The 26,622-nt window shown below is 46.1% G+C and overlaps 1 protein-coding gene across 3 annotated transcripts in view; it reads left to right on the forward strand.

Moving 5' to 3' along the window:
• The first annotated feature begins 9,926 nt into the window (after positions 1 to 9,926).
• Positions 9,927 to 26,622, forward strand: part of Nmnat3 (nicotinamide nucleotide adenylyltransferase 3) — a 130,200-nt gene continuing 113,504 nt past the window's right edge. Inside the window, exon 1 of one of the 3 annotated variants that reach the window (XM_052717708.1) lies at positions 9,927 to 10,227. The gene's annotated coding sequence lies outside the window, so the exon portion shown is untranslated. The remainder of the gene's footprint in view (positions 10,228 to 26,622) is intronic. The other 2 variants (XM_052717699.1, XM_052717693.1) reach the window with 2 other exon arrangements.

Genomic DNA, 26,622 nt, shown 5'->3' on the forward strand with positions numbered 1-26,622 from the left:
GGGATTTGGAAGAGAAAAAAACAAAACAAAACATATTTCCACTGCAGATATAACCCCAACCTACCCCATTTTGACAGAAACCCTGGCTTAGAGCCGTGTATAGGGAGGGAGGGACCAAGGTCCCTCTGTGAGCTCCTGTGAACACATCCTGTTTGGTAGGAGGTATAGCCCACAGGGACGTGTACTGCTCAGACCTAGCTGAAAGGTTTGGCTTGAGAGGGGAGTGGTCTCCAGCTGTGAAGGTCTTCATACCTCCCTTGCTTTAATATCTAGGCCATTATGTTACTGGACAGCTAGTGACCAAGGACAGAGGAGGCCATGGCCTGGCCACTGCTGCCCAAGTCTCTTCTCTTGGGGGTCTGCATCCAGATCTGAGAGCTCCCCTTCCCAGTTCTGCTCTCTTCCCTTCCTTCCTGAATGAGTCACCCCCTTGTAGGCGTTTCAGGCCTCTTTGTCCACCTCAGCACCTGCCTCCTGGAGAGCCAAGCCGGCCCAGGAGGAGGTGACAGGAGGAAGGAAGAAACAAGAGGCTCTTTTTTGCCAAGAACTCTAGAGTTCGAGAGTGGGTGCTGTTGCTTGCCACGAAGTGTTTTTTGTTGGTCAGGGATGTGACAACGTCACTGAAGGAACAGTCCTGTCATCTTTTTACACCTCTGGCCTGAAGCAGGACAGTACCAAGGACTCTAGACTGGTAGGAAAGATCAGCACGAGTCTTGTGACCCTTCAAGATCTGGACAGACTGGACAGGGTCACACTGCTCTGTGAGAATTAGTGTCAACATGAAAATGGTTCCCAAGGGTTCCAGGTCCTAAAGGATCATTGGTTACTGAGGCCTTGCTGAAACAGTAGAGAGCAATGTGGCTTGACCACAAGCCTGTGGATCTCGGAGGGATGCATGGAGGAATAGGGGGAGGAGATGTGTTGGAATACGGTCCGAGAATGGAGTCTTATGACCTCAGTTTCTTCAAAGACATGGACTTGTTCTTGGAATGTGTTTTCATGCTCCTCCTGGATGTAGCAGATAGGAATGAGTTTACCTTAGATTATTCATTACAACTGACTGTTGTTATTTGTTTATATGCCTCTATAGAAAAACATGTTTTTGCTATATGTGGCTTGTCCTTGTGATTGTACACTTTACTTAGGTGACTCTTCTTAACCCTTAGAGTATAAATTATCTGATGCTCTGAATAAAGTTAGCTATTGCATGAGACTTCAGTCTGCCTCCATTCTCCCAGGTTCCACCGCCTCTAGAGCAGTAAACAGAGGTGGTGATATGTGATCTGTGCTTTGATAAGGAGCTTCAGGACATAATACAAACCAGAGCCTGTGGCCTGCCTTGTACACGCATGTTTAGACATAGACCAAGCTATCACCAAGGCTTCTTTAGACCTCAACAAAAGAATCAGGTCCTGGATAAAGTAATAGGAAAGGAGAGTTTCTGGGAGGCCATTGAGAAGCTGAGGCAGAAGAAGGCAGGAGAAAACCAGCAGCTGTGGGCTCCCATGTGGTAAGAGCCCTTCCACAATCCCCCCAGGGCATGGGTGTGGAAATGAGTGTACCACTTCTAGTGTTTTCCTTTCTGTGTTCATGGTTCAATTTCTAAAGAGGGATACAGTGCTGTGGGATGGTCTGTATGTCAAATGCTCTGATTGGTCAATAAATAAAACACTGATTGGCCAGTGGCCAGGCAGGAAATATAGGCAGGACTAACAGAGAGGAGAATTGAGAGAATTCTGGGAAGTGGAAGGCTGACGGGGGAGACACTGCCAGCCGCCGCCATGACAAGCAGCATGTGAAGATGCCGGTAAGCCACGAGCCACGTGGCAAGGTATAGATTCATAGAAATGGAATAATTTAAGATGTAACAACTAAATAGCTAGAAGCCTGAGCCATTAGGACAAACAGTTTAAATAATATAAGTGTCTGCGTGTTTATTTTATAAGTGGGCTGTCGGACTGCTGGGACTTGGTGGGAGCTGGAGAGAAATTCTCAAGCTACAGATTCAGTATCTTGCCAGGTAGGGTAGGTGTGGTACCTTGATGGACAGTCCTGGTGCTCTGTAGGGGCCAGAGAATGATCTACAACTGCCAGACTTCTTATTTTGAGTGAGTGAGTTTATTAACTACATAGCAAAAGTAAATAAAATAAAAGTCAGTGATAAATAGATAGAAAAATATCAAATCAGGGGTTTGCAAGCATCCATCAGAAACCAACCAGGAAAGCCCAATTAAGGCAGCCAGATAGAGGGCCCAATCAAGGTAGAAGAGCAGAATGTCCTGGTGAGGCTTCCATGTAAAATGACAAATAGTACCACAGAGAGACAATATTATCAAATTGGGCGCTCACAATACCCAACAGAGACTGACTGGGGAAGTTGAGGCAGTCAACTGAAGTTTTCAGTTGAGATTTCTCTCCGTAGATGAGCTTCTCATGGCTGAACTCCCAGCTTCTCTTTCCCACTAGAGGCTTTTTTTTTTTTTTTTTTTTTTTTTGTTTTGTTTTTTTGTTTTTCGAGACAGGGTTTCTCTGTGTAGTTTTGGTGCCTGTCCTGGATCTAGCTCTGTAGACCAGGCTGGCCTCGAACTCACAGAGATCCTCTGGGCTCTGCCTCCCGAGTGCTGGGATTAAAGGCGTGCACCACTGCCGCCAGGCACTGGAGGCTCTTTTATTTCATGGGGTAAACAATTGCAACCTCTGTGGTTTGCCTTCTAACTGTATTCACGGCTGTGATGTTTTTACCCTTTGGGATAGTTTGTTTTGTTTTGTTTTGTTCCTTCCCTGTCATGGGGGGATGGGGCCCAGAGCGTGCTCAGACAAGGATGATACTTTGAGACAAACACACTTGGGTCTGAAATGGGGTGAAGTGACCCTGCTTCCAGAGCCAACCTCCCGGTGAGCTAAAACAACACATGATAACTTACTCAACTCATGTATAATTTGACAAGGCAAAGTGCATCTCAAAATTAAAAAAAAAAAGTAAGAGAATGCAAGATCCCGGCTAAAGGAGGACTTGTCACCTATGAAGCCAGGGACCACCATCATCCCGTCTGGTACACAGGTTCAGGGGAGGGAGGATAGACAACAGGCAGTTCCGGGTACAGGCAAGGACAGAAGCTAGATGCTGGGAGCTGATGATCAAATGGAGGAGAGAAGATGTGGGCAGAGCCCTCCTTTGAAAAGCATAGATTAGAAGAGGAGGTGAGGATATGCTTAAAGAGGTCTCTGGTAAAGGGAAGATTGTTTTCCCCCTAAGATAGGAGAGACTTGAGCCTCTTTATGAGCTGAGAGAACAGGAAAGATGAAGATATACCAGAAAATGGTCACAGCAGACAGAGGACAGGGCCGAGGGGAAGGCAGAAGGCCTGGGTCAGCGCTGTCCTTTGAACTCAGTCTTTGCCCTTCTAGTGTATCCTAGCTGCTAGGGATGGATTACAGGGGCAAGGGGGATGGCTCAGCAGATTGGCACACCTGCTGTTCTTCTGGTGGGATTCCTAGCACCCATGATAGGTGGCTCACAACCACCTATGACTCCAGCTCACGGCGACGACCCAACTCTTCCTTCGGAGCTACGAGGGCACCTGCACTCCTGTGTTCATAGGCGCACATTTTTAGAAGATGGATTGTGAATTAATTTCTTTTGAATCAGGGATCTTCTTCCCTTCCTCCCTGCTCCCTCCCTCACTGCCTCTCTCCTTCCTGGAACTGAGCTGGGACATCCATGTTTTCTTCTTCTCCTGCCTTCAGACTCTGAAGCTCATCCTAGTATTCTTGCTGCCCCACCCCCATCTGCTCCCCACCCCCATCTGCTCCCCACCCCCAACTGTTATCTACATCCTCTCTGGCTCTCAGGCCTTCAAACTCAGACTAAATTCCACTAGTTTTCCTGTCTCTCTAACTAGCGGAAGATCGACAGATTGTAAGACTTCACAGCTTCCATAGTCACGGGAGCCAATTCCCATAATAGATCCCTCTTCTATAGCTCCAGAAATCATATTGGGTCTGATCCGCTAGAGAACTTTGTGTAATCCAACTTGACCTTAAAGTCAAGAACTGTGACTTTGTAAGTGCAAAGAATGAAGAGACACCATGACCACAGCAACTCTTATAAGGGAAAAACATTTAACTTGGGTGGCTTATAGTTCAGAGCTTTAGTCCATTATCATCATGGCAGGACATGGTGGCGTACAGGCAGACATGGTACTGCAGAAGGGGCTGAGAGTTCTACATCTTGATCTGAAGACAACAGAAAGTAAACTGAGACGCTGGCCAATATCTTGAGTATAAGAGATCTCAAAGCCCACCCTCACAGTGACACACTTCCTCCAACAAGGCCTACTTCAACAAGGCCACACCTCCTAATAGTGTCATTCCCTATGAGCTTATTGGGGGCCAATTACATTCAAACTACCACAACTGCATAGGGAGCCAAAAGACCAGAATTCTCACTTGGATTTGTACTGTGGGTTTGTTCTAGACTGGCGGTTACCAAGTTCAGTGAATTGGTCAACTCAAGGTTCCGTTTTCTTGTAAGACGTCACAAGGCAGGAAGTTCAGAGTTGGTGCAGCTGCTCATGACGACTTCATTGGCCCACTCCTCCATCCTTAGCAGAGAGCTTCAGATGTTCTGTTCATCATCACGTAGATTTAAGATGGATGTCTGGCCTCCAGGATCATATCCACATTCCATGGCCAAAGAAGGAAGAAACAGTTAGGCATCCTGTATTTGGAAAGCAAAGCCTTCCTAATTGACCCAAGCCAAGTCCAGTTTGCATCTCCTGGCCACTTTCAGCTACATGAGGGCTGCCACTCTAAACTGAAGGAGGTTGTCATTGCATCTGGCTTCTCTAGTTCTTGCCTTCCTCTAACAGCATCGGGGCTTCCACTGGGGATATACCTCCCCACCCCCACCCCCATCCCCACTCCCATCCCAGCATCCACCCCTGCCCCCGCCACATGAGTCTCAGAAGGAGAGTAAAGTAGACATCTTTCACTCAATATCCAAAGCCAAACACCTTCCCCAGACGATGGAGTGGATCCTAACATCAGCCAATCAGAGGGCCTCTCTCAGGATCTGCCCCCATGTGTGAATGTGACCAGGCCAGAAGAAGCATCTGGAGTTTTATCCTCTATGTTGGTGGCACATCCCAATTAGGCCTTTTCCACTTAGGGCTCATTTTCTAAAGGTTCATAATTCCAGCTTTTCAGAGCTGCTTCCTCCCAATTCTTTCTCAGTCCAGATTGCCAGTCTGCCTGTAAGTTCTGAAGGGCCATTCACACCAATGTGGTCCCTTCTACTCAGTGAGAAGAGAATATTTCTGCTGCATATAACACACAAGCAAAAATCCAACTGACACATGAATGCCATCCCTGGCCATCTGTGTGTGACCTTGAGAAAATCACCTTCTGTCATAGGGCAGTGGTGTTTATCTCCAAATGATAGGTTTGTCCCAAAGTGTCTTCTTTTCTCAGTGATGACTGTGGTTTTGATCACTTACAGATGACAGTTTTGGTACCAAGGAGGTCCAAAGGAGCATCAAAGTCTGGATGTGGGTTTCAGCAGAGGCTCCATTAGGAAAGCTGATTCAGAAATTCGGTGCTGCTGAGACTGGAACAATTCTTTGGGACAGTTAAGTCTAGGGAGACCCTCTTGACTTTGAGTGGTACCACAGTCCAAGGCTTCCAAGGATAACCATGGACTAGTTGGTGTCTTCCTGCCTTACTTGCAACACAGTCGTTTTAGCTGTGTTTGGTTGTAAGCGCCTGAATTACACCCATGAAGGAACATGCGCTGTCCACAGGAGGGCTTCCTCCTCAGCTGACTTACGTAATAACGCCTTATAAAAGCTCAGTGTGGAAGGAGAGAGCCGCCTCTGTAAACTCAGAGTCTGTACCTTCAAGGAAAAATTATTTTGTTAGGACAGCAGAGCAGCCTCAGTCTGGCCTTACGTTCTAGAAAAAAGCTCATTTCTCGGCTGCATTTAATAATCCATGAAACATTTCTATTAGCTTTGGTGTGAACTGTGTGATTGCTGGAGTAAAAACAAAGTGAGAAGCAGAAATACAAAATATGCAAAAAAAAAAAAGAAAATAAGTGAGCTCCTAAATATTTGATCAAGGCCTCTATTTCCAGGTAACCAGTTCACCAACAGAAGCCATAGAACACCATGCTGAATTATTCCAATGGCCGGGGGAACCTTTTTATTTCTCTTTAGCACCTTTAAATGAGTACGCAGCCTTCCAAGCTAACCTTTACTTAAATATTTAACACAGACACTGGGTCAAATGTGAAATAGCAAAATTTCTCACTCAAAAACTCAAGCTGTAATTATGAATCAGACTATGGAATATAGCTCGGCCTCTTTGCCTTCCCAACAAATTCTTCTAGTGTGGGAAGAACCTGGTTTACATTAGTTGAAAGTCTGAATTTTAGAATGACTTTTATGTTTGTGCTTATCCACGATAAATTTTTTTTTAATTTCATTTACTCAGTTCAACTCATTCAGCCCTTCATTCATTCAACACATACTTTTTGAATACTTGCTGGGTCCCAGGCACTGTCCTAGATGGTGAGAATACATCAGGAAGAGTCAGCCCCTCTTGACTGTGTACTAAAGTGAGAGAGACAGATTAAAAGGGAGAAATGTACTCCAAGGGTGGGTAAAAAAAAAATACTGTGAAAGAAATGGTGTACAGGAATATTCCCTGTTTTGAGGGCAGCTTGGTTGAATGGAAAGCTAAGGAGTTGGGTGGTAACCTTGAGAGTGTGAGGAGCATATCCCATCAGTGGGAGGAGCATATCCCAGCCATGAGTGAGAAGTGCTGGGCTGGTGTGGACAGAGCCAGAGTGCCTGTTAATGTCACTCTTCATGACGTGACTGACTACACGTCTGACACGGACAATTTAAGGGAGAAAAGATCTACTTTGGTTCATGGTTCGAAGGGTCAAGGCCAGTGAGTGTGTGTGGTGGGGGAGGCATGGTGGTCGAGGCGCATCATGGTGAGGACTTGTGGTGTGGCTTTGTTCATAGCTTGCCAGATCAAGAAAACAGGGGGGCTCAGAAGCTGGTGACTATAGCAGTCAATGCCTGCCCCTCATGGTGTGCCCGTCAGCTAAACACCATGTTCTAAAATTTCCATAGCCTACCAAAAAGACACAAAGTAGGAATCAAGTACCCAAAACACAAGTGCATGGGGGACATTTAGCATTACCCGCCCCCCTCCACAGTGTCCGAGGAAGAACAGCAAAACCAAGGAGACTGAAGATGAGGAAGGGCCAATGTGCATGACAGAATTTATGAATGCCTTGTGGCCCATGAGGGAGACTTGTGATTTTGGGCCTAATTGTGATGGAAGCCAGTAAGGGCTTCTGTGTGGTGTGGACTGATTCAGGGTTTGAAAGGATTGCTCTCGCTCACATAGAGGCTTTCTAGTGGAGGCCTGCTTCAATAGCCATAAAAGAAAGACTTGGCTTGAATGTCATCTGTCTGGTCTTTGGTTCTAAGACAGCACCCACCTTCTGAAGTACTTCCAGCGGTTGAAAAGCCTGCCATCTTTGGTCATTTTTAAAAGTCTACCAATCTCCTTTCACACATTCTATTTTTTGTCTAACCAAAGCTTGCTCTTTCTGAATGAGGGCTTAGAAGACAAGTTAAGAAGGGCCTCATCCAAGTGCAGTGGTCCCACGCACAGTTCTTCTGAGAATCAGTTCTTCAGAAGGTCCTCAGAACACAGCCTAAGACCGTCACTCTCAGCTAGCTATACAATGATGGCTGCCCAAAGAACGCCAACAGAGGGACACAGCCTCAGAACCTTTGGGTGACAGAAGACAAGAGTGGGGCAGAGTTATACAATTGTTACAACTGCTGTTCTCGTATTGGTAACCAGAATTGTATGCCTAGAAATCGTTTCTGAATTGTCAGCTTGTTTTTTATTTCTTGGGGACCTACCTCCTGCAGATTCCCTTGGGTGGGATAACCCCAAGCCATGGTCTGCCTACTGCTTTCTAGAATGTTCCTTTAAGATGACACTCTAATTCTAATCACCTGCTACACAGGAGTGCTGGCTTTGCAATGCCTCCTCACTGAGCATTCCCTGCCTGCCCTCTATGCCATCCTTCTTAGTTGTATTCTTATACCTCATGAGTAAACCATGTTCACGCAGCTGCTTGTACTGTTGTCTGTTTATGAGAGACTCAGATAGACACACCTTCTACATCAAATCCCTGTCCTCTCTGGGATTCAGTTCCTAGACATCTTCCTTTAGTGAAGAGAGTGGTAGAGAAATTAAATTTGCCCATAAGCTCCCATTATACTTAAGATCTAGTAGCCAGCTGTGACCATAGTCAAGGGACCCAGTTATTGCCCTTCAGAATGCCCAGACTGGATTTCTCAGGCCTGCCTCTCCCCAGAATGTTCGCTAAAGCCTGGTTGTTATGTGAGAGTCTTACCGTCTTCCAAAAGCACACACTACTTCTTGTCCAGGAAGCCAGCGTCCTCCTCAGCCAGGCCCTAGTCTCCACTGGCACAGGGTAGAATGCTTGCTCTGCAGGAGTCTTCATTGTTCAAGCTCTCCTCTGGCTGGCTCTGTTTAGTCTCTGCCTCCCCAGCTCCAGGTGCTGACTCAGAAAGACATGGCCCTTGATTAGTTTATGGAAGGAACCAACCTGTAGTAGCATATGCTACATAGAGTCACAAACATCTTTGTGATAAAGCACCTGCTCTGCTGGCACACAGCTGACCTCAGTAAGAGAATATCCAAAGGACACTGTACACTCAGCTATGATGCCCCTTAACCATCCAAATCGAGTGTCACAAGGGAAGAAAACTGAAACCTCAGTAGGTAAAGCTGCTTGCTCAAGGTCACCTTCTAGAGACACATTTACCCTAAGTCCTGACACGAGACCTAGAGGGCATGGTGTCGACTATCTGAGTGGAGGTACCCTTTTTCTGGGTACTTAGTGGGGGCCACCTGTGTGCCCATCTACTGATTAAAGACAAAGGTGTGGCCCTTCCTAAGAGCCTGGGAGGATTGTCAGGGGCTGGGGACAGAAAGAGGGTCCAGAGCCAGCTTGGTAAAGCACTCCTCACACCTGGGAGTTGATTTGTCACTGTGGTTAGGAAAAGGGGGAGATTAAATGTTCAGCAGTCACAAAGCCTGACATCATCTCGATGGCATTATTTATTATATATTTTTTTTCACACTCTCCCTCCTTGAGGATTGACAGATGCCAGTGAGCTTGATCTTAAAGACTCCTCCCTCCAATATCCTTGTGAGTATTGGGCAGGTATAGAGAAGGTTATGGGGAAGCTGAAAAGCTACACTGTATTAGCAAAGCAAATTAAGGTCCTACATTATACAAAGACCTCAGGGAGCAAGACCTGATCTCTAAGGATTTGGTTGTAATTTCTTAGTATGAATGTATATACTCACTAGAAAGGCCCAATTGTATTTCTTTTCTAAAATAGCTCTCATTTTCCCATCCCCCAAACTGTGTCAGCTTAAGGACCCCATCCCCCCAGCCTTCACCAGGGCAGAGCTGGAGAATAGAGGTGTAAATGTGTCAGGAGGGACACAGGGGCGCAGGAAGAGAGTAAATCTTCAACCAACACGGCAGAAAGTCAATAGATAAATCAAGAAATCGCTATGTAAGCTCTTTTCTTCTTTTTCTTTTCTTTTTTTTTTTTCTTTTTGCGACAAGAAGTGACCATCAAAAGAAAAGAAGAGACTGATGATAAGGGGCTGTGGGTGGAGCCGAGCAAGAGGGGCCTGTTGCTTTCATTATAAGTAGTTATTTTACACTTTAAGAACTGTTCATACATGCCGTGATATATTTTTAATTCAGACTTTTCAAAAAGAATGTAAAGTTACCTAAAAGAAATAAACCGAACATAAAACCGAAAGATAAAAACAAGCACGAAGCAGTAAGGCCAATGGTTGCCAACCAACTGGGCACCTGAAGAGCAGGGGTGTGGCCTTAGGAATGGGAGAGGGGCGGGGCTCCACTGGACCCGCCCTCGGGGAGGGGGCAAGACTGGGAGTCTACCTACTCCCTCGGGCTCCGCCCACAGCGGGAAGCGGGGAGCCCAAGGTCAAGTTTACTCTAGGCCCCGCCCCCAGCCCGGGTTAAGGCGAGTAACCCGGTCCCCACCCTGGTTGAGCAGCCGGTCTGCGGTCCCTGTGGACCCCCGAGGTTCGGGTGCCGCTGTGGAGCCGAGCGACGCGCAGGTAAGCACAGCCAGCGGCCTTGGCTGCCTGCTTCTGCCCGCGTGAGTGCCCACGAGGCCCTGGATCCCGCGTTCCTCCCGGGCCCACGTGACTCGCGGCGGCGACTCGGGCGCGCGCGCGCACGAGGGCGTCAGGTAGCTGCGGAGCGCCGCACCGTGCCAGCCCCAGGGTCACGTTTCCGACCGACAGGATCGGGCTGACACGGGTTCGGATCCCTACTGTAGCGTATGGGACAGTCAACTAAAAAATAAGCGTGTAACAATTACATTGTGTTATGCGGTATTCGCCTTCCATGGCCTTAAGTACTGGGGTCCCAGGCATTGGCCATAACGTGGAGCGTGCCACCCCGAGGAGCTCAGACTAGTGGGGAGACCTACAGCAAAGATAAACCACACACGATAAGGTATGAAGGTTCAAGTTAGTAGGAGATGTGGAAATGAAAAGCCAAGAGTGCTAGAGAGGTTTTATCAAGTTCCCCTCCTGCAAAACCTGTTGAATTAAAGCTGCCACTGAATTCCAGGCTGGAAAACGCAGAAACGCATTCTCTCAGGAGAAAAATGTGGGCTGGGGAAGAAGGGTCAATAGGACTGGCTTGCAGAGAGCTGGGGCCTGCAAGTTCCTGTGATGGTTTTTGTCAGCTTAACATAAGCGAAACTCATCTGGAAAGAGGGAACCTCGATGGTAAAAAAAATGCCCCCATCAGACTAACCTGGCGACCAGGGTGTGAGGGCGTTTACTTGTTTAAGATTGATGTGGGAAAGCCCAGCCCATTGTGGGCGGTTCCACCGCACCCCTTCCAACTTCCCCTACCTGTAAGGTGGTCCTGGGTTGTATAAGCTGAGCAAGCCCTGGAGAACAAGCCAGGAAACTGCGGTCCTCCATGCCCTCTGCTTCAGCTCCTGCCTGGATTTCCATCATGAATGGACTGTAATGTGGAAGCATAACCCACATAAAGGCTTCCCTCCGAGTTGCTTTGGTCATGGCGTTTGACACAGTGGTTCCTTAACCTTGCCGTTGTTCTAAACTGGTATTTCCTGAATGGGTTTGTGGAATGCAGTCACCAGAGCTGTTAAGGACAGCAGCAGGTGCAGCAGAGGGGAAGATGTCTTGCAAAAAGGCTAGACTCAAGCCGGGCGGTGGTGGCGCACGCCTTTAATCCCAGCACTCGGGAGGCAGAGCCAGGCGGATCTCTGTGAGTTCAAGTCCAGCCTGGACTACCAAGTGGGTTCCAGGAAAGGCGCAAAGCTACACAGAGAAACCCTGTCTCGAAAAACCAAAAAAAAAAAACAAAAAACAAAAAAAAAGGCTAGGCTCCTCAGGACTGAACTTGGATGTCTGTCTCTGAGCAAGCATGCCTCCCCTTCCTTAGACCGATTTCCTCTGATGTGTAAGTAGACTCACACAGCCTGTTCTCTAAGTTGAGGACTGGTTCAGTCTTTTCTTTCCGAAACACTTGCCTCATGCCTTTTCCTTGGCTTAGTGCCAAGAGAAGCCAAACGTAAGGCCTGCTCTCCTGGAGCTATGCAAGCTTGCCTATGTGGCCATGCTGACCCTGAGCCACGTGAGGAAAGCTGCCTTGCATCTGTCAGGAACAGGTTTCCTGCAAGCTCTGCCTGGTCCTGCTAGCCCCAAGAGTCCCAGAATACATGCTCCCACTGTTTCCCAGGTGGCTCTCAGCTCTTGGTGTCCTCTCTAAAATCAGCCAGAAGACTCCCTAGCAGCAGCATCTCTGCTGGTCTCTGGCTGAGGACCCCTCAGAACTTCAACCAGTACAGAGAGTACTCTGTACTCCAGAAACACCCGTCAGCCACTTGGCATTTACATATGTGTGCATTTATATTTCCTTTTTTTTTTTTTTTTTTTTTTTTTTTGGTTTTTCGAGACAGAGTCTCTCTGTGTAGCTTTGCGCCTTTCCTGGATCTCGCTCTGTAGACCAGGCTGGCCTCGAACTCACAAAGATCCGCCTGCCTCTGCCTCCCGAGTGCTGGGATTAAAGGCGTGCGCCACCACCGCCCGGCTCCTTTTTTTTTTTTTTTAGATTATAATATAATTACATCATTTCCCCCTTCCTTTTTCCCCTTCCAAACCCTCCCATATACCTCTCCTTGCTGTCTTTCAAATTCACGGCCTCTCTCTTCATTAATTGTTGTTACATACATATATGTATGTATGTATATATGTAGTTAACAACAGTTAATCCATATAGTAATACATACACATATGTATGTAACAATTAATAAAGAAAGAGGCTTAGGCTTGGTGTATTTTATGCCTTGAATGATCCTGATGTCTTCTGTGGTCTTGTCCACACTATTGATGTAGACTTGGGATTTTCTCTAAGAGAACAGAATGGGGAGCACAGTTAAGGGAGGAGCCTGGCAGCATTGGAGGGTTGTGGTCAATAGAGGATTGTTAATAGGGTGTTGGAGGGAGAGGAGAAAGAGCAGCTATGGTGCATCCCCTCTGTTCCCCTCACAAGCCATGGCAATCTGATGGCCAAGATGGGAAGAGAGGCTTCAATGTGATGGCCATAAACCTCTGACTTCCCAGCTTTGCAACTGATCTGAAGAGGTCACTTGTCCTCTGGGTGGTGAGGGTTGTGCAGGCTCTTGGCATATAGTTCTGCTCTGAACAACTGCTCATCCCCTCCCCTTTCCTTCTCCAAATAAACTAAAACAAGAGAAATAGTGCCTGCTCTAGAGGCCACTGGGATCTTGAGTACCCAGAATACTTGGCATCGTATCCAGCATGTAGGAAGTTACTGTGCTACTGGTATTGCCCATTCCTTATCTTGGCAGACACTGGTGAAGTGGGGGAGGGAAGTGTGGTGTGGAGATGAGGAGCTGGGCAGGGTGATTAGTGGGGGCTGAGTTATCTGTGGCAATGGTTTCCCCAGAAAGCACCAGCCTCCAAATGAGAGGAATGTTTTACGTGATAGTGGACCTCTATCCAGCCCCACTTTCAAAAGGCCCAAGAGTCTGAGAAAACTTGGGCCAGAGAAAACAGAAGGAAAAAAATGGAGAAATTAGTCCAAAGGGCTAAAATTGCCTTCAAGGCTTGTCTTTAACTCATGACCAGATGAGTCCCATGCAGGGGGGCTACTGTTGCTCTAAGTGACCTCTGTTATCTTTATGACTATAGTAGTATGGCTATGATAATTGCCTGAGACTGATCTTATTCACCAAGTGGCTTGGGAGCTGTGGAGCATTATAACTCCTGCATTAGGCAGTCATGCCCAAAGTAGACAAACAGATGAATGAATGAACAATTGAAAATAAGCCTGGGAACTTTCTAAAGTGTGTGTGTGTGTGTGTGTGTGTCTGTGTCTATGTCTGTGTGTGTTAAATAGGAGTATGAAGGCAGAGAAAAATAACCAATGTGCTTAATTAAGCATTTGCAGAGGACTGAACCCTTTCATGTATGAGGCAGCCTGATGGATAACCCCATGGCTTTCCAGTCACATAACACAGGATGTCTTAGCATCTATATTTTATTTTGGGAATCATACCCAACTCAAGCAAGATAAGTACATGAAGGGCTAACCTCAGCACACAGATGGGGTATGGAAAAATCCGTGGTCAGTAATAGTTATTGGTATTGTATTATGTTTATTAGTCATTCCATGGACCACCACTACCACAAGGAAAATGAAGGTCACAGATATGTGACCCCATTTCGGAATCAGGCCTGTCTGGTAGCAAAGACACTTTAGATAACCAGGCCGTGTGTATGAAGTGCAATCAGCCTCATGTGTATTTTTCTTATTACTTGAAACACTTGACTATGGACTTTTTTTTCTTTTTAAGATTATAATATAATTCCATTATCTCTCCCTTCCCTTCCCTCCCTCAAAGCCCTCCCATATACCCCTCCTTGCTCTTTTTCAAATTCATGGCCTCTCTTTTCATTAATTGCAGTTACATGCATATATGTATATACATATATATTCCTAAATATAACCTGCTCAGTCTGTATAATGTTACTCATAAAGGAAAAATAAAACCTGCAAAATCATAATTTATGTGCCTTTTGAGTGCAGGTGTTTTATCATCTAGATAAATCTTCCATGCATCTATGTTAAAGCACTTTGGGCTGTCAGAGCTCTTAAATAAAGTGCCTTGTCCTGACCAGTGTCTGTCTGTGATCATTTATCATTGCTCTGTAGTAAAGATGGACAGATCCCATTTCACAGGGCAGGCCTCAGGCCAGCAGCTCCTACCCCATATATTAGCCGTGCAGACCCTGAGTGGAATGGTGTTTAACAAGTCACAATGGACTCCACCTTCCCTCCTAGGGATTTTTCTTTCTTTTTTCCTCTGTGGGGACTGCACCCATGATCTCATTCATCCTAGGCCAGGGCTCTTCCACTGAGCTGCATCTCCAGCCTCAGAAAGCCAGGCATTCCATGTCTTGTGTGAATGTGGGAGCACACTGTGAGGAAATCTTAAGTTCTTTGAGGTGATGGGTTTGAGGGTAAATGTGCCTGGCTTGAAGGTGCTTACATCTTCTGGAAGCCATAACTGTCTGATCTTGCCATCCAGGTGTGCTGTATCTGGGCCTGGCCTCTTGCTGAGGGAAGTCTATCCTGCTCTCTGCTGCCCTGCCTCTGGCCACAACTACCCCTGAAATCTTGATTCATGGGCAACTATAGAGGCACAGCTGTGGCAAGTGAGCCTTCCTCAGTCATGTCTGACTTCATGGTAGTGGGACACCTGTCTGCAGGCCCCAGTGCTGCCTCTGCTGGCTGGAGTTCTTCCACAGCTGTGGGACCAAATGTTCCTGGGTCCCAGCACTGCTCCTGGCCCGTTGTCCTACCTCCCTCTATCCTTCCCTTACACTGATGCCTCAGCCAGTGTCCTAGGGATTTGAGTGGGGACTCAGAAATGGTGGTCTTGACTCTCGTGAAGCCCGAACACAGGAGTCAGGTTTAGACAGACATGAGCACATAAGCAGACACACCGCAGCGAATCTTCTAGGTGGTTATCAGTGGAGCAAGAGAGGCCTGGCGTCCCAGGACAGCATGTCAAAGTGGGCCTGCAAACACTGTTGATGTCACACGCCTTCCAAGACTACTGCAGGACATTTTTGTATAAATTCTGGTGAGCAGTGATTTATGAACTTACCAAGAATGTATGTATGCTTTTAAAATGGTGGGCCTCCAGCTTCCAAGTAAAAGAATAGGTCTCATGTTCACTGCTGGTGTTTACACAGTTCCTGGTTGCATGCCGTCTCCTCATAAACCCCAGGTGTCATTACTGTCCATCTCAGGCTCCATCAAGGCAGCAAGTGGCACTGGCTCCCCTAAGGGCATATCTGGTGAGGTGGGTGCTGGAGCCCTCTTCCCTCTGAGGGACAGAGTGCCCAGAGAGCTCGTTTTATCCTAGGCCCAGGCCCACCGGGCTAAAGGTGCACATAGATGTTAGCATATGGCGGCCAGTGGGCTGTCATCTCAGAGGAGGTAAGGGCAACAGTACCTGCTGCTGACCCCAGGGTGGGCCTTGTCTGTCTGCACCTGTGTGAGCTGGCTAAGCTAGTGGTGTTGGGGTGAGCCTGGCCTTCCTAGAGTGGTCACTCGTAAGGGACAGCTTCCTTCAACTGGTAAGCTGTGACGCAAATGCCTGGGGAAAACATTCCCTCTCTATGCGCGAATGTTATTAGATTAACATAATTTGCTTGTCCAGGAATGTTGACAAGTGGACACCTTATTTAAAGAGCTGAGCTTCTTGTTTCCCCAGAGCAAAGGACAGAGGCATGGGAGGCCCCTGGCACCTCCTGGTGGGGAGTATTTGACTGCCACACAGGCCAGTGGGGAAGGGCTGGATTCCCAGGGCACAGTTTTAATAGGATTGTAATTGTGTGGCTTGTGGCCATAGAGCAAAGAAATAGCTCTAGCAATCTCCCTTCCATAAAGGCTGACATGCAGGAGGTATTTATGCCTCCTGAAAGTGCATGTTAAGTGGTAGATATTTATGAAAGGGGTGCCGAGGAGTAAATGTGTCCATCAGTCAACCTGGAACTCTTTAGAGCTCCTAAGATGCTTTTAAATTAGAGCCAATCTTCCCCCTGCCTTCCACCTCCATCGGCTCCCCCTACCCTGTTCCTCTTATAAAAACCAGGTGCCAGGGCAGGGCCCAGGCCAGCCAGGAGGTTGGAACTCCCTTGCAGAAGAGAGTGAGTGGGTGCATGGTGACTCTTCACCATCTCAGCGCTCTGGAGAGCGGCAGAATGTGGGACAAGGCTGACAAACAGGGTTCAGCCTGATTGTGTCCTGCCATAGCCGTCAGCACCCCACCATCTGCACTCCACCGTTGGCCAGGGTGTCTGCTCCTGAGGGTGGAGAGGGAGGTGGGGGAAACACATGACGCAAACAGCCTCAGTGTGAGCTCAGTGAGGGGCAGGTGGGAGAGAGAGAGCATCCTTGTTGTAACTGAAGAGAAGGCTGCGCAAGGCTGGGAGTCTGTGAGCAGGTGATCATGAGCACCAAGTACCTGGTATGGAGGAGTCTAGCTAGAAATTATTATTGACTTCTCAGTGCTCATTTTAAAGATCAGAGGTAGGTGTTTGTCACAAGAAACCTATCCTTAGGAGCCAAGCCTGCTTAGCTTCTAATTCCCATCTGGCCTTTTTTTATGAGACTATTATTGGCCGCTTTTTGTCTTGCTGCTTTTTTTGTGTGTGGGAGAAGAAGGATGCTAGTGTCTGCTCCCTATTACTTGTTTTGTTAAGAATCTGAAGAGCCGTAGATGGTGGAAGGAGAGGGACTGTTACTGAAATGTGACTACCTCTCAGCTTCGTCTGGGATTCTGCCTTAAGAAAACATCTGGAAAGTGGAAAGAGTACTGCATAATGACGCTCTGCCCATCATCACTTGTGACGGTGAAAACTTGGGCATGAGCTGAATGAACTATATAGGGTGATAGTGAAATGACAGGATACCACACTGGTGGGACCGTATGCAGTGCCGAAGCATGAAGCTGAGCCCCCACCTGCAGAGAGAGTAGCAGAAGGCCATTAGGTTGCTCATGTTCAGAAAAACAGTCTGCCAGGGTTTCCTATGGTAGCGTGTGAGCAGTGGGATAATGGATACTTCATTTCTGTGACTTCACATTTTCTGTGTTGCTGCATGAGTTCTGTTAGTTTCTTTTGCCTCACTATGACCACAGATTCTGACAACAGCTTAAGGGAGGGAGAGTTTACTTTGGCTTTTGATTTTGTGGGTCTCAGTCCATCATTGTGGCAAAGGTGGACCGAAAGGGCTCATGGCAGTGGGAGCATGCAGTAGTGGCTGTTCATGTGACAGCCAGTCAGGAAAGAGAAACCACCAGAGTTCCTTCATGGTGGACCAATGAGCTGAGAGGGAAGGGAAGAAACCGGAGCCTGGGTGTAGCCTTCAGAGCTTTTCCCTTTTAACCTACTTTTGTCAGTGTGTTCCTATGTTTTCAAGGTTCCACCATTTTCCAAAGTCCTGCTACTGGCTGGAAAAAAAAGGAATGATGCTGTAGTGAGGAGTGCTCGCCCCTAAGAAGGCTGAAATGCAGCAGGACAAACTTGAAATACTGCATCTCCACATCCAGCATCTGGGGCATGTGGTAGCATCCTCTGAGCTCCAACATGCTTGTGTAACCCCACCCTGATGGGCCCCACACCTACGTGACCTCTCTCTTGGGCTGACTCCAGTTGGTGTCTGTAACTTTTCCTCAACAGATGCCCTACATCCCTGGCACCTCTAAGATCCCTTGGGTTTCCCTAGAAACTTAGACTTTTCTTTCAAAGCATTCTGCATCACATTATCGCGAGCCCCCCATAAGGAATCTGACCCCTCTCTATATAGCCTGACCCATTAGGCTTTTCTTAAAAATCTGAGTGCAAGCCTACATGACTTTGTAACTTATATTCCACTTGCTTACAAAACTAAGACCATATAGACAACAACAAATTCTGACATCAGCTGGGCCCCTTTGGACCTTGCAGTGGTCTCTGTGTCCTTCAGCTGCTGAGCCAGGAAAAGCACATCCCCAAGCATCTCCGAGTGAGCAGGGTACCCTGGAGGGTGCCTCTTACCAAAGGAAAGTTTTTGAGATTTCTGGAGTCTGTGATAGATGAGGGAGATGCCATCAATTCTCAAGCCATTCTCAAGGCACATTTCCTGTGGTTCCAGTACAGAATACAAAGTGTTTGGCCTCTCTTGAATGGTGCTAATCTTTTAAACACTTCCAGACTCATTGTCTGCAACTGTAAACATGCCCCTTTCCTAGCCAAGCTGCAGAGTTTTCAAGTCCTTCTGCTCTACATTTTCATCTCAATTTTCATTATAAATCTGGATATAAGTCAGCAATAACTATGCCAACTCCTAAATGCATCCTTTCTTGAAATTTCCCCTGTCAAATTAATCAGTCTATTACTTTTAAAACCTTACTAGCAATTATTATTTTATGTGTATAGGTGTTTTGCTTGCATATATGTATGTGTAACACCCACATGCCTGGTGCCTGTGGAGGTCAGAAGAGGATGTCAGATCCCCAGGGGTTGGGTTGGAGTTACAGACAGTTGTGAGCTGCCATGTGGGTGCTGGGACTCAAGTCTAGGTCCTCTACAAGCGCATACATCACACACACACACACACACACACACACACACACACACACACACACACAGAGAGACACAGACACACAGACACACACACCACAGCAGCAGTAGCACTGGACCAGCCCTGTACAATTCTGTCTTATTGTGTGGGCTTTGATGCCTCAGGAACTGAATTCTGTGTTCTGTAGTCTTCTATGTATCCACATACCTTTGCTGCCTTTGTTGGCCAAAGTCCAGTGCACAGCCAACCATATATCCTGAGTGAAGTGCATTCAGTCATCCAGATATTGGGGAGTTCTGATATGTCTTTATTTGAGATGTGGATGTGAGTCCCAGTGGTTTATTTGGGAGAGAGTCCAGGAAGTACTAGCATGAAGCAGGGGCTGAGTCACAGATGTGCTCTGTCGAGCAGGAGCCCAACCTGGGAACTAGAATTTAACCAGACACTACAGATTATCTGTCCTAGAGTTGTCCTCTCAGGAACATGGGGGACTGAGCATACACACACCAGTCCTGTCAATCACTGGTTGGGCAGCATTTCTTAGGGATGAGTTAGTGGTCAGATTCTAGGCACCATGTAAAGCACCTGGGCCAGGAGCTGCAGATCTTGGTGTTTGAAAGTCAAGCTGGCTTGCCCTAAAATGGCAAAGCCTGAAGCAAAGGCTGTATCACAGGTAATGCCTGCTGTTGTGCTTAAGGCCACAAGTATCACCCATGTAAGGGGCTGAAGTTAATCCAGTTCATCATTCTACACTAAGTCCCAGCCAGTCACACCAGGTTGAAGACCACATTAAGTAGCCACCATAAGAGGTATGAGAAAGACAACCTTAAGAAGAATATGATCTTCTAATACCAATACTCTTCAAATTGTTCCACAAAATAGAAACAAAAGGAACATTACCAAACACTGATATTACCCTGATACTCAAACCACACAAAGATGCAGCAAAGAAAGAGAATTATAGACTAATCTCCCTCATGAACATTGATGCAGAAATACTCAATAAAATACTGGCAAACTGAATCCAAGAACACATCAAAAAATTATCCACCATGACCAAGTAGGCTTCATCCCAGAGATGCAAGAATGGTTCAACATACGAAAATCTGTCAATGTTTTTGCAGATGATATGATAGTATACATAAGTGACCCAAAAAATTCTACCAGGGAACTCATACAACTGACAAACACCTTCAGTAATGTGTCAGGATACAAGATTAACTAAAAAAAATTAGTAGCTCTCCTATATACAAATGATAAACAGACTGAGAAAGAAATCAGAGAAATATCACCCTTTACAATAGCCACAAATAATATAAAATACCTTGGGGGTAACTCTAAGCAAGTGAAAGCCCTGTATGACAAGAAGTTTAAGTTTCTGAAGAAAGAAATTGAAGAAGATATCAGAAAATGGAAAGATCTCCCATGCTCATGGATAGGTAGGATTAACATAGTAAAAATGGCAATCTTACCAAAAGCAATCTACAGGCTCAGTACAATCCCCATCAAAATCCCAACTCAATTCTTCACAGACCTAGAAAGAACAATATTCAACTTCATATGGAAAAACAAAACAAAAAACCCAGGATAGCTAAAACAATCCTGTATAATAAAGCAACCTCTGGAGGCATTACTATCCCTGACCTCAAGCTCCACTATAGAGCTGTAGTAATAAAAACAGCTTAGTATTGGCATAAAAACCGACATGTGGACCAATGGAATCAAATTGAAGACCCTGACATTAATCCACACACCTGTGAACATTTGATTTTTGACAAAACTGTACAATGGAAAAAAGAAAGCATCTTCAACAAATGGTGCTGGCACAACTGGATGTCAACATGTAGAAGATTGCAAATGGATCCATATCTATCTCCATGCACAAAACTCAAGTCCAAGTAGATCAAAGACTTCAACATAAATCCAGTTACACTGAACCTGATAGAAGAGAAAGCAGGAAGTAGTCTTGAACGCATTGGCACAGGAGACCACTTCCTAAATAGAACACAAGTAGCACAGACACTGAAAGCAACAATTAATAAATGGGACCTCCTGAAACTGAGAAGCTTCTGTAAGGCAAAGGACACTGTCAATAAGACAAAACGACAGCCTACAGAATGGGAAAAGATCTTCACCAACCCTACATCTGACAGAGGGCTGATCTCCAAAATATATAAAAAAATTCAAGCCGCGCGGTGGTAGCACATGCCTTTGATTCCAGCACTCGGGAGACAGAGCTAGGCAGATCTCTATGAGTTCGAGGCCAGCCTGGTCTACAGAGCAAGATCCAGGACAGGCACCAAAACTACACAGAGAAACTCTGTCTCGAAAAAAACAAACAAAAAATGAAGAAACTAGACATCAAAATACTGAACAATCCAATTAAAAAATGGGCTACAGAGCTAAATAGAGAGTTCTCAATACAAGAATCTCAGATGGCTGAAAGACATTTAAGGAATGCTCAACACCCTTAGTCATCAGGGAAATGCAAATCAAAATGACTCTGACTCTGAGATAACATCTTACAAATGTCAGAATGGCTAGGATCAAAACCACTGATAACAGCTTGTGTTGGAGAGGATGTGGAGCAAGACGAACACTCCACTATTGGTGGGAGTGTAAATTTGTACAGCCACTTTGGAAATCAGTATGGCAGTTTCTCAGAAAATTGGTAATCAATCTTTCTCAAGACCCAGCTATACCACTCTTGGGCATATACCCAAGGAATGCTCAATCAAACCACAAGGACACATGCTCAACTATGTTCATAGCAGCATTTTTCGTAATATCTAGAACCTGGAAACAACCTAGATGTCCCTCAACTGAAGAATGGATAAAGAAAATATGGTACATATAGATAATGGAGTACTACTCAGCAGTAGAAAACAATGACATCATGAAATTTTTAGGCAAATGGATGGAACTAGAAAATATCTGAGTGAGGTAACCCAGACTTAGAAGGACAAACATGATATGTACTCACTTATAAGTAGATACTACATGTAAAGCAAAGGATAACCAGACCACAACCCACAGCTCCAGAGAAGCTAGCTAACAAGGAAGACCCTAAGAGGGATGCATGGATCACCCTGGGAAGGGGAAATAGATGAGATTTCCGTGAGTAAACTGGGGGTGGGGAGGGCAATGGAGGGTAGGGGATTTGGGTTGAGAACATAAGGGAACAGGATGGTCAAGCTGGAACAGAGATAGAGTGGGAGAACAATGAAAGATAGTATGATAGACATCATGGGGATAGGGAGAAACCGGGTGCTAGGGAAGTTCCCAGGAATCCACAAGGATGACCCCAGCTTAGACTACTAGCAGTAGTGGAGAAGGTACCTGAACTGGCTTACCCCAGTAATCAGATTGGTGAATACCCTAAATGTCATCATAGAGCCTTCATCTAGTAACTGATGGAAGCAGATGCAGAGATCCACAGCCAAGCACCACAAGAGCTCCAGGAGTCCAGTCGAAGAGAGAGAAGAGGGATTCTATGAGCATCAAGGTCATGACGGGGGAAACCTACAGAGACAACTGAACCAAACTAGTGGGAACTCACAAACTTTAGTCCAACAGCAGTAAAACCTCCGTGGGGCTGGACTAGGCCCTCTGCATAAGTGAGACAGTTGTGTAGCTTGATCTGCTTAAGGGGCCCCTGGCAGTAGGATCAGGATCCATCTCTGGTGCATGAACTGGATTCTTGGAGCCCATTACCTATGGTGGGACACCTTGCGTAGCCTTGATGCAGGGGGAAGGGCTTGGACCTGCCTTTACTGAATGGACCAGGCTCTGCTGACTCCCCATGGGAGGCCTTCCATGGGAAGGAATGGGGGTGAGTTGGAGGGGGGAGGCTAGAGGGACAGGATAAGAGAAGAGAGGGGGATCTGTGGTTGGTATGTAAAATGAATAAAAAATTCCTTAATAAAAAATATTAATAAATAAAACATAACTTTGAAAAAGAAAGGAATAAAAGTCAATGAAAAATAAAAAGAAAAGAATACTATGATCTTCTCCCGTGAATAGGGCTCGAGTTCCAATACTGACTTAAGAGGCAGAATGCTAGTGTTGTGCAGCTGTACAGTTTGAGACCCAACACTTCAAAAGCAGGCCTGATGGTGTAATCAGATTTATCTGTTTCGTGGCAGTGTTTTCCCATCTGTTGATTACTCCTGCTATTTCTCTAGTACATTGAGATGCATTCAAAAGAAAAATTCACTGGGAGGAAACATTTAACCTCATTTGTATCCACTCATGGTTAAATCTCCCATGCCATGTTTTACTATTTACTGGATTTACTACACTGGTGCTGATGCCAGCGTGTCAGGGAATTTCTGTAGTTATGGCTTTTGGTGCCCTAATAAATGATTTGTAGTCGCTGCCTCTCCACTGAAACACTCCATCTCCAATTAAAGATTTAGTCAGCTCTTTATGGCAAAATGACTGTGCACAATTGAGGTATGGGCTATGGTCATGCTGACATTTTGACTTAGTTCACCAGGTAGTCGTGTGTCCTTAACCACCCCATCTGTTCCGTTTTCCTGAACATAGAGGAGGAATATCAGTGGCAATTTGGGACATAATAAAGATCCTAGGAACACTACATATGCTTATTATAATTGAATCTAGTGGAATATTTATTACCACAGCAAGGACCTTGCTCAGTGAGGCTAGTGGCTAAAGTTCATATGCTTTGGGTTATGAGTACTTTAGAATTTATAGAGGAAGGTTTCAAGATTCCGCTGTTTTAGAAAAATGTAGCCATTTCCCTTTAAATTGTGTTCTGGGTGCATTCCACAGAGACCAAGATGACAAATACTCTATTTCATGCCCTATTGCTATGCCCTGTGCCCATGCAGACAGCACTGACTGATGCCAGGGCCCAAACCCTGCTCTGCAGAGGCCTCCAGCAGCCACTTAGTAAATCATAACTGGCTCACAAGCTCCGGCCTGGGGATGCTTCCTCTCTACTCTGCACCCGTCCCGACTATTGGTTAAAATAGTTAGTGCAGGACTGGCCTGGAAGCATATATACAACCAGCATTACACAGACCGAACAGATTGTGTTTCTGTGCATGGGAAAGAGGCTGTGAATTTGAAAAAGAGCAAAGGGGGTATATGGGAGGGTTTGGAGGGGGAAAAGGAAGGGAAGATCATGTAACTATGTTTAAAAAATAAAATAATTTAAAAATAGTTACTGTCCACACATATAATGTAACTGTGATTACATATATACTCTATAAAGTATAGGTGTGGCTGAGTATATATTTGTTTTCACCTTTCCCTTTGTGTCTTGGAGATGTTTATTCATTTACCATTGTTTGTATCCCTTCATTTTTTCTTCTATCAGGAATATTTTCATTTTTCTCTCTTTGCTTCTTGTTTAACCAAAAGATTAAACAGGCAGCCCAATATTATGTGCTCTTGTCTCATGCAGATTAGTGTTGCTGGGAATGCACTGAGGTACTGAGTGTTCCGGTTCAGGACGGTACATCTGCTGTGGGTCACTGGTGACCTCCATGTTGCCGGGTCTCACAGGCATTCCCCCATCTGTGTCTTCCAGCAGCATTTGGTCCCTTAAGCTAGTCTTGTCTTTGGAGCCATTCCCATTCTCCCTGGCCATTCCTTGTTTGCCTCCCCAGCCTGCTCCCTTCCCATTGGTGTTTTCAGTGGGGACCGTCTCACATCCTCCTCCTTTATCCACTCCATCTGGATGACTTCATCTACCTCCTGGATATTAACAGTCACCTTTCCGTGAGTACCTTCTGCATCCTTATAGCCATCACATCTCCGCCTCCGAGTCTGAGCCTCTGTGTCCAGCAGCGTGTTGTGTGCTTCCTCTCAAGACACCCGTGAGCATGCACAGTCAGTGTGTTTTGTTTGTTCTAGTGCATTCCTTCCTCCTCAGGGCCAACTAAACACCTGCCCACCGGGGTGTTTCTGCTACCACCAGGTGAGGTAGTCAGAGGTAGACTTGTTAGAAAGCTCCTGCCCTAGGAAATCAAGAGTAAGTCACAACTTAGAAATGAAAGCAATCATTTTACTATTATGTCGCAGTCTAGGGAGGTGAGGTTGGCTGGGCTTGGTTAGGCAGTTTTTGCTCCGGGCCTCTCATTCAGTTACAATTAGGTAATGGCTGCCTGAGGCTAGAGCCACCTCAAAGGCTTTCTTACTTAGTGGCTCACAGATGACAGTGGCTTCCATATGGAACCTTGTGGTATGACCTGGTTTTCCCCACAGCATGCCAGCTGGGGTATGGGGACAAAGAAATCCCAAGAATTCCAGGTAGAAGCTGGATCATCTTCTCCATCTGCCCTTGGAAATCTCATAGCATCACCTCTGCCATATTTACTGCCCTACCTGGTTTCAAGAGCATAGACTACAGACCCATCCCTTGATGGGAAATGTGTCACCATCACATTGTAAGAAAAGTCTGTGCACGGGAAATGATGTCATTGGGATAGCAGAAAAATACATCTTGCCATATAGCCCCTTGCCCCCATATCTGAGAAGCACCAGAGAAGGTTTCTAGGTTGGTTTGTTTTTTGTTTGGTTGGGTTTTGTCACTGGCATACAGATGGGAGCTAGAGAGACAGCACAGTGGTTAAGAGTGCCTACTGTTCTTGCAGAGGACTTGAATTGGTTTCTGTCACTCAGGTTGGACAGCCTACAACCACTTGTAACTCCACATCCAGGGTCTGGCATCTGCAGGCACCTGCACACACACACACACACACACACACACACACACACACACACACACACACACAAACATAAAAATAAATCTTCAGAAACAGAGAAACATACAAACAGATACAGTGAAAGTGTTTTCCTACCCCTGCCTCTCCATAGACAATCACTGTTTATTTTTATAATCTTTTGGAGTTTGTGTTCTCATATGTCACTTTGTAATGAAGCACTCTGCATCCCCCCCCACCTAACAGTATATCTGGGATGCCTTGTCTTGTCAGTATGCAGAGGATCTCCCTCCCCATCGCCCCTCTCAATTACAGGTGCACTCTATTCTCCAATGAATAGTATTCTACCTTAGCTTATTTCATCAGTTTTCTGTGGGTGGGTTCTCAGCTGCTTCCAGTCCTTCGTTATTGCAGACAACACTGTAGGGAATCACATATATATGCCCTCTTGCCTGAGGAAGAATAAATCCAGACGCTTCCCTCAAGGGCCCCTAGACATAGGCGTCTCTTCACACCCCACCTTACATCTGATCCCATCACACATTCTTGTGATTATTAGTGACTTTTCTATTATTAGATACCCAAAAGGAAGCAACTTACAGGAGGGAGGGTTTCCTGTGGCTGCCAGAACAAGGAACTGTAGTCAAGGGATGGTGGCAGGAGTGTGAAGTGGCAAGTCATGGTGCACCCCAGGAAGGAAGCAGGTGACTGCTTGTGTTCAGGTCACTTCATCCTTTTCACCCATCTGGTCTCCAGCCTGTGGGTAGATCCTTCCTCCTCAGTTAAGCGTCTAGGAAACCCCCTTGTAGACATGCCCGGAGGTGTGTTTCCATAATGACTCTAGATCCAGTCAAGTTGACATAAAGGTTAACCATCACACCATGCCTCCACTCACTGGTTATGGGCTCCCAGAGGTCATGCAATATGTCCACCTTAGTCCATGACCGTGCTGCCCAACACGGGGGCTGGGTGTTCACAATGAACAGAGGAGGGCCAGGGAGGAGTAACTGGATACAGGTAACTGGGTGACTATGCTGTCTAGTTTTTATGTCAACACAGCTAGAGTTGTTGTAGAAGAGGGAACCTCAATTGACAATATGCCACCACCAGATC

This window comes from Peromyscus californicus, unplaced genomic scaffold (genome assembly GCF_007827085.1).
Source record: "Peromyscus californicus insignis strain IS unplaced genomic scaffold, ASM782708v3 Scaffold_11__1_contigs__length_118956290, whole genome shotgun sequence".
Lineage (NCBI taxonomy): Eukaryota > Metazoa > Chordata > Mammalia > Rodentia > Cricetidae > Peromyscus > Peromyscus californicus.